Consider the following 6,966-nt stretch of genomic DNA (forward strand, 5'->3'; position numbering starts at 1 on the left):
CCCTTACCTGCCTGATTTCCCTTCTGTTCTGGTGAAGTTCTACCTAATTTCTTCCATTAACAAATATTCTATTCTTTTGTAGGCTTCCCACATTCACTGTAAAAATAAGCCAGCTGTAAGTGCTGGGCTATCTTGTACAGACTGGCTTGACCTTCCCAAGAAAACTTAAAACAAAGGGCAAAATTGTAAAGAGGCCTAAGGAAATCTCAGAAAGATGAGGGCCAACACTAGCCATGGAAGAATCATTTTCACATACCACTCCACCCAAAAGAAGCTATAAAAATCCTTAATGATTCCTCAGGAGACCCTCCATCCAGCCTAGTGCTGCCTCTTACTAGCTATGTGACTTTGCACGTCAGTGCTCCAGAACTGATTTCTCTGAGAAATCAGAGACAAAAGGGACACTTTAGGCTAATTCCTGCTCTTTCTGATATGGAAAGGGGCTGCTGGGTTAGTCCAGTGACCCACCAATGCCACAATTACTTAGGTGGAGATCAACATGACTCTCTTTATTCTTTTATTTATTTTTTTCATACCATCTCTCTCCTGGAAAGCGTAGTTGGAGGAGGGGGGAGAATATTGCTAAACTTCCCTGAAGTTTCAAAGCTCTCTAAGTCAGTGAGTGTGGGAAGGTGGGCTGAAGCATCTGAGCCATCATCTCTAATTCCTCTGTCCCTTTGTCATTGGTCTACTTGTCCCTCCCCCATTTCTCTACATGCCATGATTATTTTCTTTATAATTCCCTGTTTCTCTTCTATCCTTCATGGTGCTGACTTTGGAAATACCTTATCAGGGATTGTAGCTTATTTTGCATCGTTTATTTCCCTTGGCGAGAAAGAAGCAGAGATAACCAATTGGTAAATAAAAACCATGTCCCTCTAAAGACAAAGTGTTTCCAAAAAAATATTTTTTTTTTGGAGAGGTGGAATTGGGGGGGGTAAAGATTTTGTTTCATACTTTGGGTTTTAACTGTTTTTATAAAAGGGTTCTAGGAGAACAAGTTAGGAAGCTTCTGGAAAATGCAGCATCCTAATTCATGTGTTGTCTGAGATGGTTCAGCAGAGAGTGCTCATTGTACTAATGTGAAAAAGATGAATGACACCTAAATGGGTTTTCTTTGCATCACAGACCATGGTTGAGTGTTTTACAAGCATTTGTCGCTGCTATTAATGTAATCACATAAAACTTTCTCTTGTTCTCAAGTGCTTTTAAAGTGAGCTATTTGAGCTTTTGATTCTGCAGGTTTTCCTCCTCTTTCAAAATTAGCAAAGGTACTATGTGAGCCTTGAATCTGTTATTTTTTTTTAACATAAGAGCAGAAATAAAGAAAAGAATATGGTAGTTGATCAGGTAAATTGAGAGCTGAGGGTGTATCTTTCAGAGAGACTATTGCTGGTAATTATAATAAAAATATCCTAAGAGGATCATAAAGAATGTTGCAAGTGTAGTAAGCATCTTCTGTATTATATAATATTAATGGCAGATCACCACACAAGCCTTCAACATAACACTCTTGCCTTACTGTGTTTTTCCTCTGATCTTGGAGCTCAGAGCTCAGGGAGAGACTAAATCCTGGCTGCAGGGAAATCTTGCAAAGGAGAAGGGTAATGATTGGCTTTACCACAGCACAGAGTTGTAACCAGTGGTGGTGGGCTCTTTGAAAAGCTCCCTTGTATTCCTTTCTTTTTTTTTGGTCTTTTTTAGATAGGGTCTCCCTGTATCTTCAGCTGTACTGTAACTCACAATGTAGACCAGACTGGCCTCCATCTTGCAGAGACCTGCGTACCTCTGCCTCCTGAGTGCTGGGATTAAAGGCCCTGCTTGACCACGCCTGGCTTATACGGCTTTCGGCTTTCGTATACTCCTGGCCAGCCTCCTTTCGCCTTTCTTTTTCCTTCCACCAAAAAAACTTGAGTTAGAACATTGTTAAGTAGTGAGAAAGAGATTAGTAGGTTTGGAGGCTATTGAGGATGGACCCCCCCTCCCTCATGACTGGCCTTGGATTCTACCTACTGTTTCCTTGGTAACACTAGAAATGAAAACTTCACAGCTCCCCTTCCCTAGGCTTCCTTGTCAAAAGAATGGGATACCTCTGGGTGGACACAAGGCATTCCGATTTATTCCACAGATTAGAATATTGCATATTGTCTTTTCCCTTAAGAGTTATTCCTGTTGGGCCTTGCAGTCACCTGGCCAGCAGGCCAGCCCCCAGGAAAGCTGATTTACCTGAAGACATGCTAAGGAGAGGGAGGAATATTGATCTCTTAATGAGATAATGTGATACTGCCCAGAAACCCCTCCCTTAGGGCAGCCACTTTAGATGCTCTGCCATGCCTCCTGCCTGCTTTCCCGAGTTACTCCGAAAAAGTCCAACTTCTTTTTCTTCCTCTTTTTTCTTTTGAATAAAGGTCAAAAGCCAAAGCATGCTTTCCCTGCTACTCTGCACTTTCTCACTCTTTCTCTGACTTGCATGCCTAACTTTAAAGGCATGACTCTCTCCATCTCTCACTTCTAGGCAGCTGTTGGGATTTTCGACTTAACTCGCCAGTTGGTTTTTTCTCAAATGTGATTAAAATTGTTCTCAAGCTTCCTTCTGAGTCTGATTCTAAATTCTTTTATTAATGAGACTAAAAATCCACAAAAGGGGACCTTGGTTTCCCCAGTAGCAACCTGGCCCTACCGTTTCCTGACACCATGACCAGTCGCAAATTGCTTAATCTTTCTAACTTATAACATCTCATGTAATACCCACTTCTTAGGACTCCACTGAGACACTGCATGGAAAGCACCTGGTCAAGATGCTGGCACAGGACTCACACAAGGATAGAGTTGGCTCTGCCTTCATCCTACTAAGTACCAGCAAGTTATCAAAATTATCCTTTATTTCTTTGTTTTCTGTGAGTGTGTGTGTGTGTGTGTGTGTGTGTGTGTGTGTGTGTGTGTATGCATGCCAGAGGTTGAAGTTCGATGTCTTCCTCAATAACTTTCCACCTTTATTTATTTATTGACAGGATCTCCCCATAGCCCGGACTGGCCTCGAACTCACTATTCAAACCAAGCTGGCCTTGATCTCACAGAAATCCGAGTTTCTGCCTCCCAAGTGCTGGGATTAAAGGCATGGACCACCACACTCAGCCTACCACCTTATTTTTTGACACAGGATCTCTCTCTCTCTCTCTCTCTCTCTCTCTCTCTCTGAATCTGGACCTCACTGAGTCAACTAGGCTGGCTAGACAGCAGGCCCCAGGGATTCTCCTGTTTCTGCCTTCCCAGCACTGACATTTATAGGTATGTATGATAGCACTCAGCTTTTTACATGGGTTTCTGAGGGAGCTATTCTAGAAAGGCAAGCACTTTACCCACGGAGCCATTACTCCAGCTCAACCAGAAGTAGCTTTGTAAGCCCTTTAGACTTTCTTACTCTCATACTTGAGAAGTGGGGTCTTTTTTGTTGTTTGTTTTAAATTAAAAGTTGCTTGTTTAAAGTATTCTAATTTTTTTTTTTTTAGAACACTCAAATGCGAATTTATTTTCAAAAGGGCTATGTTTTATCCTATGGTTTGCCTTTTTTTTTTAAATAATCGTACAACTTTGAAAATTACATAAGTTGTAATGATCTAATACTATTAATAGCCATTCAGAAAAAAACGTTCCCTCCCTCCCAACAACCATCCAGGGAGAATTTAAAAGTCCTTAGAAGAGGCTAATTCAACATGGCCTCTACCCTGGTAGAAACAAAAAAGCAAAAAGATGGAAGAAAATATCAACTAAGGTGTGTTGCCAGTGTCTCTCAGGAGTGGGGCCCTGGCTGTTGCCTGGGGTCATGAAAGGCAGAGCCTGCTGCATGCAGTACGGCAGCCAGGAGGCCTCACAGCTATATCTTCCTCGCCCTGGCACATCCACAGCTCAGCTTAGGTGTCATGAAAATCCTTCAGCAGGGTTCTTCTCCGCTGCTCTGCTATGTGCATCTGGTTCTCCAAGTCCCCTCTGTCATAGCTGTCTGCACGTTCAACTTTCCATGAAAGGTTTTCAGTCTCAGCCTCCAGCTGAGCCTGCTGGTATTCAAACAGCTTCTTCCTGGGGCCGGACTCCATGTAGTATGCATATGGGTAGGTGTATTGCAGGGTGTATCGACACTTGGCCAACAGCTTGGCAGCATTCTGTAGGTACTGCCAGTCGATCCAAGTCCCTAGATTGTTCATAACCCTTTCCTGAATCTTCTCATGAATCCGCTGGTATGTCTGTGCCTCTAGCTGCAAGCTTTTGTTGTGGTTTTCCCACCTCTCAAAGTAGAACAAGTACTTCTTGAGGGCCTCTCTGGCCTGGGCTTGCTGGCTCTGGTTGACAATGTCAGGATTCTCCTTGTACCGACTACACTCATAGTATTCACTGCCATGTGTCTTCCAATCTCCTAGACACATCCAGCAGAAGTCATGTTTACACTTGGAGCATTGCATGTGATTGCAGCCTCCATTCTTCTCAATGCAGATGTTACACTTGGGACAATCTTTAGTGTGAGCACTAATGTAGTTGGCCGTTTCAGAATCGTCTGCACATTTCGTGAGCCATTTCCGGATTGTGGCGCAGTCTGTGGGGGCGTGATACATCTGTCGACACTTGAAACAGAAGACCTCGTTGCACCGATTACACTGCACTCGGTGGGCTCTAGGCTCCTGTACCCGAATAACCATGGGGCAGTCTGCACCAGGGCACAGCTGGAGCTGGTAATGACTCTCCACATAGTCCCTAAAGAGGTAGCGCCTGTATTTATCTCTCAATTCTTCATTGGGAAGCAATGGAAACACAAAATCCTCTGGTGTTCGGAGTGGACAGTCTTGAGCCATACAGGAGACTCCCACACCAACACCATCTTTGACTAGTACTGAGCAATGCTGCTCCCAGCAGCTTCGGCAAAACTGGTGTTGACAGGCCAGAGAGAGTAGGTTTTCCTTCCGTACAAACTGCATACACACTGCACAGTGGTGAGGGGTATGGGCTGTGGGGACGTGTTTTGATAGATTAGGCTGAACTCGCGCCTCAACGAGTAGCTGAGCAGAATTAGACTTGTATCTGTCCAGTATCTCTGAGACTTGCCAGTGGAAATTAACTAATATAAGTTTTGCAATGGAATGGGATACCTTTAAGACAGAGGCTAAGCTGCTCATATGCTCATGGAGGGCACCCTCAGACTCCTTATAGGTCAAACAAGTGAACTGGTACTCTTCGGGATCAAAGGCATCAGCCCCCTGCTGTTCCACATCACTGGCTACTCCCGCATAGTAGTCCTCTATGTCCCCAGGATCTTCTTCCTCCTCTTCTTCCTCTTCCTCACAATTTGGGTCATAGTCCTCTTCATTGCTGTCAGAACCTTGGCTGTTCATGTCCACAGACATCTTAACATCCAGCCAAGTTGCAGGTCAGGAAAGCAGATGCCTTTTCCCCTCCCCCCAACTTTATCATTTTCTCAAATGCATTAGTGTTTTTGTCTTCTGTAATTTCAAAGATCTTTCCAGTAGATGTTGCCCAAGAAGTCTGTCATATGATTTCCATCGGGAGCCGCGGCCCCACGGCCGCAGAGCCCCGGCCGGCCAGACCAGGTCAGGCCGGGCCAGAGGAGTCGGGCTGGGGCAGTAGCGGTGGTGGAGCGGCGGGCAGACGCCGGTCAGGCCCGCGCTGCTTCCTCTAAAGTATTCTAAATTTTACAGAAAAATTGAGCACAAAGTACAGAGAGATCCCTTCTTGTGAGATTTATCCCTTGTCCTGACCAAACTTCTTTATTAATAGTTTGCATTAGTGTGGGATGGGGCCTTGGTGGTGACTGATGATCAGCCATAGATGTGCTAATCTTTCATAGTCTCCACAGCTTTTACTTTTTCTACGGAGTCATACAGTATGGAGGCTTTTCAGACTGAGTTTGTTCACTTAACAAAGTCCTTGTCTTGGTTGCTTGATAAATCACTGCTCTTTATCATTCATTACATAGTATTCCACCATCTGGAGAAACCACAGTCAGTTTATCAGTTCATCTACTGAAGGATATTTTAGTTGCCTCCAACTTTTAATAAAAATGAATAAATTTGCTATCAATATTTATGTGCAGGTTTCTTGCGTAGAAGAGTTTTTTGAGTTTTTTGAGTCATTTGCATTACTACAAATTGTCGGATGGCATGATAAAAATATGTTTAGTTTTCTAAGAAACTGCCAAATTTCTTCCAAAGCGATCTTGCCATTTTGGATTCTAACCAGCCTTTTTCAAACACTGAAAAATTCCATGGGTGAAAGGTTACAATTTGATTACTAGGTACAAATATTTTCAAGTCTCTGTATTTTGTTTGCATTTAAAAGTTGAGGATATTTGAATTTCTAAACGACTCAAACTTACATTCCCAAAACTCCCTACATCTGAAAGTTATTTCTTCCTATTACAAAAAATATAATGGTTCATGTGGGAAAAGAGTTATTACAGGCATGATAATGTCAATAATATGTTAGAAGAGCAAATTTTTACTTTCAAGAAAAATTATAATCCAACATTCACCAAAACCTAAGGAAGGTAAGTCATTCATACAATTAGACAAGCAAAAGCCAAAGAGCTTTGAAAACAATTTCAAGTGAAGTGGTACTTATACATGAATGAATATAGAGGATAAATTTTGAAAAGAAAAATTGTATGTAAGTGAATATGTGTGTGTGTGTGTGTGTGTGTCTGATTATATTTTTCTTGCTTAGTTTTTTCTAAGGTATCATATTTACATGTGACTCTAAGTCAAAAGTATATCATGAGAAATTTATAATTGTTTATACCCTTCTCATGACCACTTAAAATAAGGAGGGCCAAAAAGGAAAACAGGGGAGTCAAGTGGTAACTATTTAAAGACCTCATTCTTATCAAAGATCTTTCTTCAGATTGAATGGTTTGGTAGGCTGTTGTGGAAAGGTTTTATATCAACTTTGACAGCTCCTCGG

At 42.5% G+C, this 6,966-nt stretch overlaps 1 pseudogene across 1 annotated transcript; it reads right to left on the reverse strand.

Annotated features, from left to right (window-relative positions):
* Positions 1–3,565: 3,565 nt before the first annotated feature.
* On the reverse strand, positions 3,566–5,677 carry LOC103751174 (annotated as a pseudogene). The gene has a single exon (XR_608008.2). The product of XR_608008.2 is annotated as an E3 ubiquitin-protein ligase ARIH2 pseudogene (transcript).
* Between the last annotated feature and the right edge of the window lie 1,289 nt (positions 5,678–6,966).

Source organism: Nannospalax galili, unplaced genomic scaffold (assembly GCF_000622305.1).
Source record: "Nannospalax galili isolate Female #2095 unplaced genomic scaffold, S.galili_v1.0 scaffold246, whole genome shotgun sequence".
In the NCBI taxonomy this organism is placed as follows: domain Eukaryota; kingdom Metazoa; phylum Chordata; class Mammalia; order Rodentia; family Spalacidae; genus Nannospalax; species Nannospalax galili.